The sequence below is a fragment of the Dendrobates tinctorius genome, unplaced genomic scaffold (genome assembly GCF_039654945.1).
Source record: "Dendrobates tinctorius isolate UK_male_01 unplaced genomic scaffold, ASM3965494v1 ptg000041l, whole genome shotgun sequence".
Taxonomy (NCBI): Eukaryota; Metazoa; Chordata; class Amphibia; order Anura; family Dendrobatidae; genus Dendrobates; species Dendrobates tinctorius.
The window spans coordinates 3,368,885-3,381,991 of record NW_027361709.1 but is presented as its reverse complement, the minus strand read 5'-3'; the positions used below and the strand labels follow the sequence as shown (position 1 = coordinate 3,381,991).

General features: G+C 40.1%; 1 long non-coding RNA gene across 1 annotated transcript; it reads left to right on the top strand.

Annotated features, from left to right (window-relative positions):
• Positions 1–7,762: 7,762 nt before the first annotated feature.
• LOC141088882 (uncharacterized) lies at positions 7,763–11,497 on the top strand. The gene is made up of 2 exons (XR_012232088.1): positions 7,763–7,961; positions 10,523–11,497. It is a non-coding gene; the product is annotated as an uncharacterized lncRNA (long non-coding RNA).
• The last annotated feature ends 1,610 nt before the right edge of the window (positions 11,498–13,107 follow it).

Genomic DNA, 13,107 nt, shown 5'->3' with positions numbered 1-13,107 from the left:
CATCAGGTGTCAGTCTCGTCCTTGGGTCACTCTGGGGGTCTTGCGTTTCCTGTTCTGGGGATAAATGCATCTGTGCTATCTGGTATAAAGAGGATTCATGGGAATTGGATAAACCCAGTGCGAGACGTATCCCAATACCCCTGTACCTGGTCCCAGGGCAGATTAATGTCACCTAAGAGGCCGCAGGACCCGTCAGAGGGGCTATTGGGGTACAGTCTGTATCTGCATCCACCACAGCGGGAGCAGCTCCTAGTGACGCCCGGCCCCGAATATGTGGATTCCTTCTAAGGGATCTGTGCACCCTATTGGGGACATATGAAGAGGGATTAAGTCGACGTCGCCACCACTCGCCGCTCCTCCATGTGGTGTTGGAAGGTTTTGGGCTCTTTAGTCGCCGCTAGTCATGTGACCGCTAAACTGCCCTGAGTAAATCATTTTTAAGATGGCTGTGACTGTGATGTATCATGTGACCTTACTGATACAGGAGCGGATGTGCGGTCTGAGCCTCGCACTACAGCGGTGATGTAGCTGTGCTGTGGCCCCCGGAGTTCAGTCTTCTGCTAATATTTGCTCATCAGATCATCTGGGTCCAGGCAGATAAAGGGTCAACGGCAAAGTGTGAACCAAACCTAAAAGTGCATACATCAGAAAAGAAAAACAAACTCGCCCAGACCGATCCCCCTAGGTGACACCGCCAATAAGGCCCCCATCTTGTAGGAGGCAGGGACGGATTCCTGCAGGCACAGATCACAGTTTATTTGCCTTAATTTCTGCGTACGAGCTGTGTCCACAAAACAGGAGCTAATGCAGACTGATTGTAAAATCTGCTTAATTTTAGGTGATGAGAAATGCGAAAAAGTGCTTGCAAAAGTATACACACCCTATACATTACTGCACTGAACATAGCGATCAGCAACGATCCTGGGGACGACAAGTAGCAGTATTACCACATAATTGCAGGGCAGCATTTCTACAGTCGTACCGTTATGTGCAATACTCTCGGTGTTCAGGTTCATGGTCAAATCAGATGAAGATTAATTTATTGCACCTAAAGGAAAGTGACTATTAATGACCAGAGAGAAGGAAAACTCAATAGCGCGTAATAAAATACAGATTATGTAAGCGTAAATCACGAGTCTAAAGGTCCAATGTACGGAAGAGGCGTCTGCTGAAAAACATAAAGCTCTATCGTCAGGATCATTCATCAGCCTGACCTGACATCATGAAAAGCCTTCCACATAGGGGGCAGTAGTATATTAGTTATATTCTTGTACATAGGGGCAGTATTATAGTAGTTTATATTCTTGTACATAGGGGGCAGTATTATAGTAGTTACATTCTTGTACATAGGAGCAGTATTATAGTAGTTATATTCTTTTACATAGGGGCAGTATTATAGTAGTTATATTCTTGTCCTTAGGGGCAGTATTATAGTAGTTATATTATTGTATATAGGAGCAGTATTATAGTAGTTATATTCTTGAATATAGGAGCAGTATTATAGTAGTTATATTCTTGTACATAGGAGCAGTATTATAGTAGTTATATTCTTGTACATAGGAGTAGTATTATAGTAGTTATATTCTTGTACATAGGAGCAGTATTATATTAGTTATATTCTTGTACATAGGAGTAGTATTATAGTAGTTATATTCTTGTATATAGGGGCAGTATTATAGTGGATATATTCTTGTACATAGGAGCAGTATTAAAGTAGTAATATTCTTGTACATAGCAGTATTATAGTAGCTATATTCTTGTACATGGGGGCAGTATTATAGTAGTTATATTCTTGTACATAGGGGCAGTATTATAGTAGTTATACTCTTGTACATAGGGGACAGTATTATAGCAGTTACATTCTTGTACATAGGGGCAGTATTATAATAGATATATTGTACATAGGGACAGTATTATAGTAGTTATATTCTTGTACATAGGGGCAGTATTATATTATATTCTTGTACAAAGGGGCAGTATTATAGTAGTTATACTCTTGTACATAGGGGACAGTATTATAGCAGTTATATTCTTGTACGTAGGGGACATTATAGTAGTTATATTCTTGTACATAGGAGCAGTATTATAGTAGTTATATTCTTGTGCATAGGAGCAGTATTAAAGTAGTTATATTCTTGTACATAGGGGCAGTATTATAGTAGTTACATTCTTGCACATAGGAGCAGTATTATAGTAGTTATATTCTTGTACATAGGGGCAGTATTATAGTAGTTACATTCTTGCACATAGGAGTAGTATTATAGTAGTTATATTCTTGTACATAGGAGTAGTATTATAGTAGTTATATTCTTGTATATAGGGGCAGTATTAAAGTAGTAATATTCTTGTACATAGCAGTATTATAGTAGCTATATTCTTGTACATGGGGGCAGTATTATAGTAGTTATATTCTTGTACATAGGGGCAGTATTATAGTAGTTATATTCTTGTATGTGTGGGCAACCTGAAGCCCCATCAGAGTGTGTTCTTATGAGGTTTGATGGATTTTTCCTGGATGTGGAGGACATGATTTTGTGTAATGTATTTGTACCTGGATGCAGTTGGAATTATTCTATCAACCACTAGAAAACTGAGGCCAGCAGAAGATCTCGCTGAGTAACATAAGCCAAAGAAAACAAAACCACCCTGACTGTAACAGGAGAAAGCTGTGAGCTGCTGACACTGGCTGTCACGTTAATGACTGGTAATTACCCTGGTATATATAAATGTATATATCTATTGAACTCATGTTCTGTTCGGCTGTGCAAACATCTCTTTACAAAATTATAGCATAAGTAAAATCTGAGCAGGAACAATGGAGAGAACATCAGTAAGTTGATAATTTAGATTAAATTTCCCTCCCACACACAGGTGCGTGCACAGCTCAGACACAAAGACAGATCCATAACCATTATTGCTGCTGCTGCAGCAAAGAGCCGTATGTTTACCACTAAGTAGGATACATGCTGCAAAAAATACTGAAAGTCAATGGAATAAATTCATAGTTAAGAATATAACTACTATAATACTGCCCCCATGTACAAGAATATAACTACTATAATACTGCCCCCTATGTACAAGAATATAACTACTATAATACTGCTACTATGTACAAGAATATAACTACTATAATACTGCCCCCTATGTACAAGAATATAACTACTATAATACTGCTCCTATGTACAAGAATATAACTACTGTAATACTGCTTCTATGTACAAGAATATAACTACTATAATACTGCCCCCTATGTACAAGAATATAGCTACTATAATACTGCCCCCTATGTACAAGAATATATCTACTATAATACTGCCAATATGTACAAGAATATAACTACTATAATACTGCCCCTATGTACAAGAATATAGCTACAATACTGCACCTATGTACAAGAATATAACTACTATAATACTGCACCTATGTACACGAATATGACTACTATAATACTGCCCCAAAGGTGCAAGAATATAACTACTATAATACTGCCCCCTATGTACAAGAATATAACTACTATAATACTGCCCCTATGTACAAGAATATAACTACTATAATACTGCCCCCTATGTACAAGAATATAACTACTATAATACTGCCCCTATGTACAAGAATATAACTGCTATAATACTGCTCCTATGTACAAGAATATAACTAATATAATCCTGCTCCTATGTACAAGAATATAATTACTATAATACTGCTCCTATGTACAGGAATATAACTACTATAATACTGCCCCTATGTACAAGAATATAACTACTATAATACTGCCCCCGTGTACAAGAATATAACTACTATAATACTGTCCCCTATGTACAAGAATATAACTACTATAATACTGCCCCTATGTACAAGAATATAGCTACTATAATACTGCCCCCTATGTACAAGAATATAACTACTATAATACTGCCCCCTATGTACAAGAATATATCTACTATAATACTGCCAATATGTACAAGAATATATCTACTATAATAGTGCTCCAATGTACAAGAATATAACTACTATAATACTGCTCCTATGTACAAGAATATAACTATAATACTGCACCTATATACAAGAATATAACTACAATAATACTGCCCCTATGTACAAGAATATAACTACTATAATACTACCCCCTATATACAAGAATATAACTACTATAATACTGCTCCTATTGCTCCTATATACAAGAATATAACTACTATAATACTGCCCCAAAGGTGCAAGAATATAACTACTATAATACTGCCCCCTATGTACAAGAATATAACTACTATAATACTGCCCCTATGTACAAGAATATAACGACTATAATACTGCCCCTATGTACAAGAATATGACTACTATAATACTGCCCCAAAGGTGCAAGAATATAACTACTATAATACTGCCCCTATGTACAAGAATATAACTACTATAATACTGCCCCTATGTACAAGAATATAACTACTATATTACTGCCCCTGTGTACAAGAATATAACTACTATAATACTGCCCCTATGTACAAGAATATAACTACTATAATACTGCCCCTATGTACAAGAATATAATTACTATAATACTGCTCCTATGTACAGGAATATAACTACTATAATACTGCCCCCTATGTACAAGAATATAACTACTATAATACTGCCCCTATATACAAGAATATAACTACTATAATACTGCCCCCGTGTACAAGAATATAACTACTATAATACTGCCCCCTATGTACCAGAATATAACTTCTATAATACTGCCCCTATGTACAAGAATATAACTACTATAATACTGCCCCTATGTACAAGAATATACAGTGCCTTGCGAAAGTATTCGGCCCCCTGGATCTTTTCAACCTTTTCCCACATATCATGCTTCAAACATAAAGATACCAAATGTAAATTTTTGGTGAAGAATCTACAACAAATGGGACACAATTGTGAAGTTCAATGAAATTTATTGGTTATTTTAATTTTTTGTGGAAATGCAAAAAATGAAAAGTGGGGCGTGCAATATTATTCGGCCCCTATAACTTAATACTTTGTTGCGCCACCTTTTGCTGCGATTACAGATGCAGTCGCTTGGGGAATGTCTCTATCAGTTTTGTACATCGAGAGACTGAAATTCTCGCCCATTCTTCCTCGGCAAACAGCTCGAGCTCAGTGAGGTTGGATGGAGATCATTTGTGAACAGCAGTTTTCAGCTCTTTCCACAGATTCCTGATTGGATTCAGGTCTGGACTGTGACTTGGCCATTCTAACACCTGGATACGTTTATTTGTGAACCATTCCATTGTAGATTTTGCTTTGTTTGGGATCATTGTCTTGTTGGAAGACAAATCTCCGTCCCAGTCTCAGGTCTTTTACAGACTCCAACAGATTTTCTTCATGAATGGTCCTGTATTTGGCTCCATTAATCTTCCCATCAATTTTAACCATCTTCCCTGTCCCTGCTGAAGAAAAGCAGGCCCAACCCACGATGCTGCCACCACCCTGTCTGACAGTGAGGATGGTGTGTTCAGGGTGATGAGCTGTGTTGCCTTTACGCCAAACATATCGTTTGGCATTGTTGCCAAAAAGTTTGATTTTGGTTTCATCTGACCAGAGCACCTTCTTCCACATGTTTGGTGTCTCCCAGGTGGCTTGATGCAAACTGTAAACAACACTTTTTATGGATATCTTTGAGAAATGGCTTTCTTCTTGCCACTCTTCCATAAAGGCCAGATTTGTGCAGTGTACGACTGATTGTTGTCCTATGGACAGACTGTCCCACCTCAGCTGTAGATCTCTGCAGTTCATAGAGAGTGATCATGGGCCTCTTGGCTGCATCTCTGATCAGTCTTATCCTTGTTTGAGATGAAAGTTTAGAGGGACGGCCGGGTCTTGGTAGATTTGCAGCGGTATGATACTCCTTCCATTTCAATATGATCGCTTGCACAGTGCTCCTTGGGATGTTTAAAGTTTTGGAAATCATTTTGTATCCAAATCCGGCTTTAAACTTCTCCACAACAGTATCACGGACCTGCCTGTTGTGTTCCTTGGTCTTCATGATGCTCTCTGTGCTTCAAACAAGACCCTGAGACTATCACAGAGCAGGGGCATTTATACGGAGACTTGATTACACACAGGAGGATTATATTTATCATCATTAGTCATTTAGGACAACATTGGATCATTCAGAGATCCACAATGAACTTCTGGAGTGAGTTTGATGCACTGAAAGTAAAGGGGCTGAATAATATTGCACGCCCCACTTTTCAGTTTTTGAGTTTCCACAAAAATTTAAAATAACCAATAAATTTCGTTCAACTTCACAATTGTGTCCCACTTGTTGTTGATTCTTCACCAAAAATTAACATTTGGTATCTTTATGTTTGAAGCATGATATGTGGGAAAAGGTTGAAAAGATCCAGGGAGCCGAATACTTTCGCAAGGCACTGTAACTACTATAATACTGCCCCTATGTACAAGACTGTAACTACTATAATACTGCTCCTATATACAAGAATATAACTACTATAATACTGCCCCTATATACAAGAATATAACTACTATAATACTGCGTCCTATGTACAAGAATATAACTACTATAATACTGCTTCTATGTACAAGAATATAACTACTATAATACTGTCCCCTATGTACAAGACTATAACTACTATAATACTGCCCCTATATACAAGAATATAACTACTATAATACTGCCCCTATATACAAGAATATAACTACTATAATACTGCTCCTATGTACAAGACTATAACTACTATAATACTGTCCCCTATGTACAAGACTATAACTACTATAATACTGCTCCTATGTACAAGAATATAACTACTATAATACTGCCCCTATGTACAAGAATATAACTACTATAATACTGCCTCTATGTACAAGAATATAACTACTATAATACTGCCCCCTATGGGTATAAATATACCTAGAATATGGTAACATATTGCTCATACACTATATCCTTATCACTGTATAAATGTAATTCTAGAGGGTAAAATTTCTCTTTGAGGAATGTTCCAAGAAGGGTGTGTGCACACGTAGTGGAAGGTGCTGCGGATTTTTCCGTGCGGATTTGGGAAAATCCGCAGGTCAAAATACCTGCAGTTTATCTGCAGATTTCCTGCAGTTTCACCTGCGGTTTTCCCTTGCTGTTTGACACCTGTCATTGATCAGGTGCTAAACCGCGTGGAATCCGCACAAAGAATTGACATGCTGCGGTTTCGAAACTGCAGCAAATCCGCCTGAAAAATTCTGCACCATGTGCACTGCGTTTTCTATTTTCGATTGATTACAATGGTACTGTACAACGCAGCAGAATCCGCAGCGTGTGCACACAGCCTAAGGCCTCTTTCACACATCAGTATTTTTGATCAGTATTTCATCAGTATTTGTAGCCAAAACCAGGAGTGTCTCCAAAATAAAGAACAGGAGTCAGTCTTTCAACTATATTTTATTCTCGGTAAGTTCCATTCCTGGCTTTGGCATGCAAACACTGATGCAAAATACTGACCAAATACTGACGTGTGAATGAGGCTAAGGCTGTGTTCACACATTGCGCTTTTGATGTGGTTTTTTTTTCCCCACAGGCAAAACTTGCTCTCTTGGCAATACAGAAGCTGCTTACAAAAAAAACAGATTTTGCTGAGTTTTTGCTGTGTTTTTATTGCTTCTTTTTTGTTGTTGCTTGTGCATGGTGATAAAGTTTAGTGCCCTCCTGAAGGTTTTTGCAGCAAAATCTGACACCTGTATTGTAGCTTCCTCCAGTAGGTGGCACCAGGGAGTCGGCATCCTTCTTGGAAGTGGCTATGTGCATATCCTTTCCCTTGGACGCATTGCTTGCCCTATAACTCTCCCTAAGGCTATGTTCACAAGTTGCATTCTTTTTGCTGCATTTTTTTTACGTAAATTTTAAGCGTGTCGCTTCTTTCAGTGTTTTTCACCCATAGAAAGCAATGAGTATGGGCCTGAGTAATCATTTTGTAAGTCACTATTTTTGTCTTGTGGCATTCACTGATGTTTTTTGTGCCAAATTCATCACGATGGCGTATGTGTATCGTGAATTTTGCACAAACTATAAAATTGGTCTTTTTTTTTTCCCATCTTTAACTTTTTTGCACTAAAAAGTCACAAACACAGTTACACATTTTGTAAAATGCTGCAAAAATTTCACCCCAAAAAATCTGACTTGACATAGAATCACTCCAGGGCAGGAGAGGAGAACACATTTCCTGACTTTTTGAAGATTTGCAGATGACAAATCAGGCAGTAATGTCTGGAAGGCGATCACTGGTCCAGTCTCATAGTCTGGTAGCTGCTGTAATTCTTCACTGCCCTCTAGTGGTGAATAGAGTGTGAGCAGTGAGCGACAAGAAACCTCACATTCTATCAGGAAAGATGTATATCTTTGTACCGTGTTAGCCAGTGGATAGAAAAATATTCAGGATTGAGAGTCCTCAGTAGTTGATACCTTTTAATGGCTAACTGAAAAGATGGTAACACATTGCAAGCTTTCGAGACTACTCAGGTCTCTTCATCAGGCTAGACTAATACAAAATCTGAAGTCACATATTTATGCACAATACAGCCTAGAAAAAATGCAATAGATAAGACAAGTGACGTGAAGCAGAACTATCAATATGGGAGAGGGAGAAACATAAATATAAACATTGGACCAGTTCATAGATAAGGAGTCTGGATGTTTTATGGTCCTCTGATTGGGGTCTAGTTCTGTGTTGCCCCGCAAGGTTTTAAAAGGAAATTCCTTAATTGATGTAAAAAGACATAAATCCATGCGACACATTCATTCCAGCACTGAGAGTGTCAAAGTTCGTCATAAATTTGTACTCCCAAACTCGTCTCTCTCTCTGAGATGTGAAGTTACCTTTCAATACCAGTAATTTCATATCCATGCTGCTGTGATCAGGGATACAGAAATGTTTTGCCACAGGTAGATCCATTCTTTTTTCTCTTATTGTGTGACGATGAGCATTCATCCTTGTTCTAAGCTTTTGCCCTGTCTCCCCCACATACAGACCCCCAGTTGGACATTTAGTACAAATAATTAAGTACACCACATTAGATGTAATGCAGGTGAAAGTACCTGGGATCTTGTAGTCCTGATGTGAATTGGGGATCTTTATCTTGTCCGTGGTCATTATAAATGGACAGGTTTAATTACAAGAGCCACCAGATTGTCAAGGAATCACCTGCTACATTACAAAGCTAAAGAAGAAAATAACCGAGTGCCTCTAGTAGACACCTACAACCCAAATCTGGAGGTGCTAAGGGGAGCTGCACGGAAATTACAACCTTTACTACAAAAAGATGCCCGATTAAAATCCATTTTTCCAGACCCCCCACTTCTGTGTTTTAGGCAGCCCCCAAATTTAAGAAGCATCATTGTCAGAAGCTCCCTGTCCTCTCCAACAGCTGGAGGAACCTTTCCTTGCAACCAGAAAAAATGTAAAACCTGTCCATTTATAATGACCACGGACAAGATAAAGATCCCCAATTCACATCAGGACTACAAGATCCCAGGTACTTTCACCTGCATTACATCTAATGTGGTGTACTTAATTATTTGTACTAAATGTCCAACTGGGGGTCTGTATGTGGGGGAGACCGGGCAAAAGCTTAGAACAAGGATGAATGCTCATCGTCACACAATAAGAGAAAAAAGAATGGATCTACCTGTGGCAAAACATTTCTGTATCCCTGATCACAGCAGCATGGATATGAAATTACTGGTATTGAAAGGTAACTTCACATCTCAGAGAGAGAGACGAGTTTGGGAGTACAAATTTATGACGAACTTTGACACTCTCAGTGCTGGAATGAATGTGTCGCATGGATTTATGTCTTTTTACATCAATTAAGGAATTTCCTTTTAAAACCTTGCGGGGCAACACAGAACTAGACCCCAATCAGAGGACCATAAAACATCCAGACTCCTTATCTATGAACTGGTCCAATGTTTATATTTATGTTTCTCCCTCTCCCATATTGATAGTTCTGCTTCACGTCACTTGTCTTATCTATTGCATTTTTTCTAGGCTGTATTGTGCATAAATATGTGACTTCAGATTTTGTATTAGTCTAGCCTGATGAAGAGACCTGAGTAGTCTCGAAAGCTTGCAATGTGTTACCATCTTTTCAGTTAGCCATTAAAAGGTATCAACTACTGAGGACTCTCAATCCTGAATATTTTTCACATTCTATCACAAATTCTCAAAACTTGGATTTTACTCCCCTACTTTTGGATACTGCTTAGATGGATCCGTGTGTTTCTGCTTGTACGGCTCTTTATATATTCCCATCCGCTGGTGTGTATCGCAGATTTCATCATTTATGTAATTGTTCCTGCCTTCTTTGCCCTCATCAGCGCAGTACACGGCGTCCTCGGCTCTTAAGCTGCTGGCGCCTCTTGATTTTTTTTTTCCATCTTGATCTTGTTAAGCTTTCCAGGAACTCGTCTTCCTTGCAGGAATATTTAACCATCTGAACTTAATATTATTTTTTTTATTTATTTGAATTATCCCAGAATTGACCCCCGATCGGAGCGGAGTGATGAGAAAAGAATGAGCAACATCATCCGGATCAAAGACAAATACTGGTGTAAAGAAAGAACGAAATACAACGTAACAGGAGAGAAGCTCTCACCGGATACGGACAATTATTGGATCTTTTTTGCTTGCAGTTTGGGCTTCTAATAGTCTGTGTAATTGGGTTTCATTAAAAAATGTTGCTTATTATATTATTATACTGGTTCCCTGGACATTGCTGGCTGCAGAAAGAGTTAACAGAGAGCCCATGGGTGAGCTCATTCCGATGGAGCGTTTGCAGCTCTCATCGTCATGTTTCTGAGCTCCTCTCAGCTGATTTGTGACCACATCAAGGTTCGCTTCCAGCACTTTCATAAGGTCATAAAGCGGAGCTCAGAAAAAGACAGATAACAGCTACACACTCCCTAGTCAGGACGAGCTCACTGATGGGTTCTCACTTAATTCCTTCAAGCATGTAAGAGACAAACAATTTTTTTTTTTATAAAACATGGCAATAAAATTTTTTTTAGTCCAAAATACATTAATTTAAGAAAAAAATTGTCCACACACGATGACATCACAGTATTTACTGACGTCATCAATGGTGAATCGGGGCAGCAGAGCTCATTGTGATGCTAAGTCCGCACTTTACCCTAAACTTGGCCGCACAGATTGAGATAGTGAAAGGTCGGGGACTCCGCTGACCTGGCCGGCATATTTCTATGGAGCGAGTTACATCTCTGTCCTTACACAGAAAGTGGACTGGGAGGAAAAATCCATTTCTTGTAGAACATTCATTTTTCATCCAATAAGGGAGGGAGGAGGGGGATGAAGCTGCAGTTGCCTCAGTCTGTGAGATGAGCAGCGCCCCACCCCATCCACCATGGGCTGTTTCTAACACTGGTATTGTAGTGACCCTAGAAAGCCAGAAAAAGAGGGACACAGACTGTGGTGTGATCTACAAGATGGAAAAATGGTATTTTATGCTAATCCCCCCAGTCCTTTATATGAGACCACACGGAAGCCCTTTGGCTGCCCCCCATGCACACAGTATGAAGCCCCCCAGTGGACCCCGTCTCTGCTCCATCGGTGTAACCAGCTGTATCTGTGCCCTGAGGACAAATCCCAACTTCGCGGGACAAATGCCCGAGCTCGGGACTTTTGGGAGGTTTGGTTTTTGGGCTCCTTCAAACCCCAAGGCCCGGGTGCCACTGCTGCCTCTGCGCCCCTATATCTGCACCACGGCCATCGCAGGAGGCGCCATCCCAGAGGGAGACCGAATATATATACACACTGTACAGGGATCTGCAGGATCGGCTGCCGGGAGTGAAAGGGATGGAGGACTGAGGCCGGCTGCCCCCCCGACACTGGGAGGGCACGTATCCCATGACCACTGCCAGATACAAGCATGATGGGGGGTGTGGTGATGGAAGACAGTACCACGCATCAGGGGATTAGATATACTGCTCAGCAGTCAGTATCACAGAGGATAGGATTAGATACACGGCTCAGCAGACAGTATCACAGGATAGGATTAGATACACGGCTCAGCAGTCAGTATCACACAGGAGAGTATTAGATACACGGCTCAGCAGACAGTATCACACAGGATAGGATTAGATACACGGCTCAGCTGTCAGTATCACACAGGAGAGGATTAGATACACGGCTCAGCAGTCAGTATCACACAGGAGAGGATTAGATACACTGCTCAGCAGACAGTATCACACAGGAGAGTATTAGATACACGGCTCAGCAGACAGTATCACACAGGATAGGATTAGATACACGGCTCAGCTGTCAGTATCACACAGGAGAGGATTAGATACACGGCTCAGCAGTCAGTATCACACAGGAGAGGATTAGATACATGGCTCAGCAGTCAGTATCACACAGGAGAGTATTAGATACACGACTCAGCAGACAGTATCACACAGGATAGGATTAGATACACGGCTCAGCTGTCAGTATCACACAGGAGAGGATTAGATACACGGCTCAGCAGTCAGTATCACACAGGAGAGGATTAGATACACTGCTCAGCAGACAGTATCACACAGGAGAGTATTAGATACACGGCTCAGCAGACAGTATCACACAGGATAGGATTAGATACTCGGCTCAGCTGTCAGTATCACACAGGAGAGGATTAGATACACGGCTCAGCAGTCAGTATCACTCAGGAGAGGATTAGATACACGGCTCAGCAGTCACTATCACACAGGATAGGATTAGATACACAGCTCAGCAGTCAGTATCACACAGGAGAGGATTAGATACACGGCTCAGCAGTCAGTATCACACAGGAGAGGATTAGATACACGGCTCAGCAGACAGTATCACACAGGATAGGATTAGATACACGGCTCAGCTGTCAGTATCACACAGGAGAGGATTAGATACACGGCTCAGCAGTCAGTATCACACAGGAGAGGATTAGATACACTGCTCAGCAGACAGTATCACACAGGAGAGTATTAGATACACGGCTCAGCAGACAGTATCACACAGGATAGGATTAGATACTCGGCTCAGCTGTCAGTATCACACAGGAGAGGATTAGATACACGGCTCAGCAGTCAGT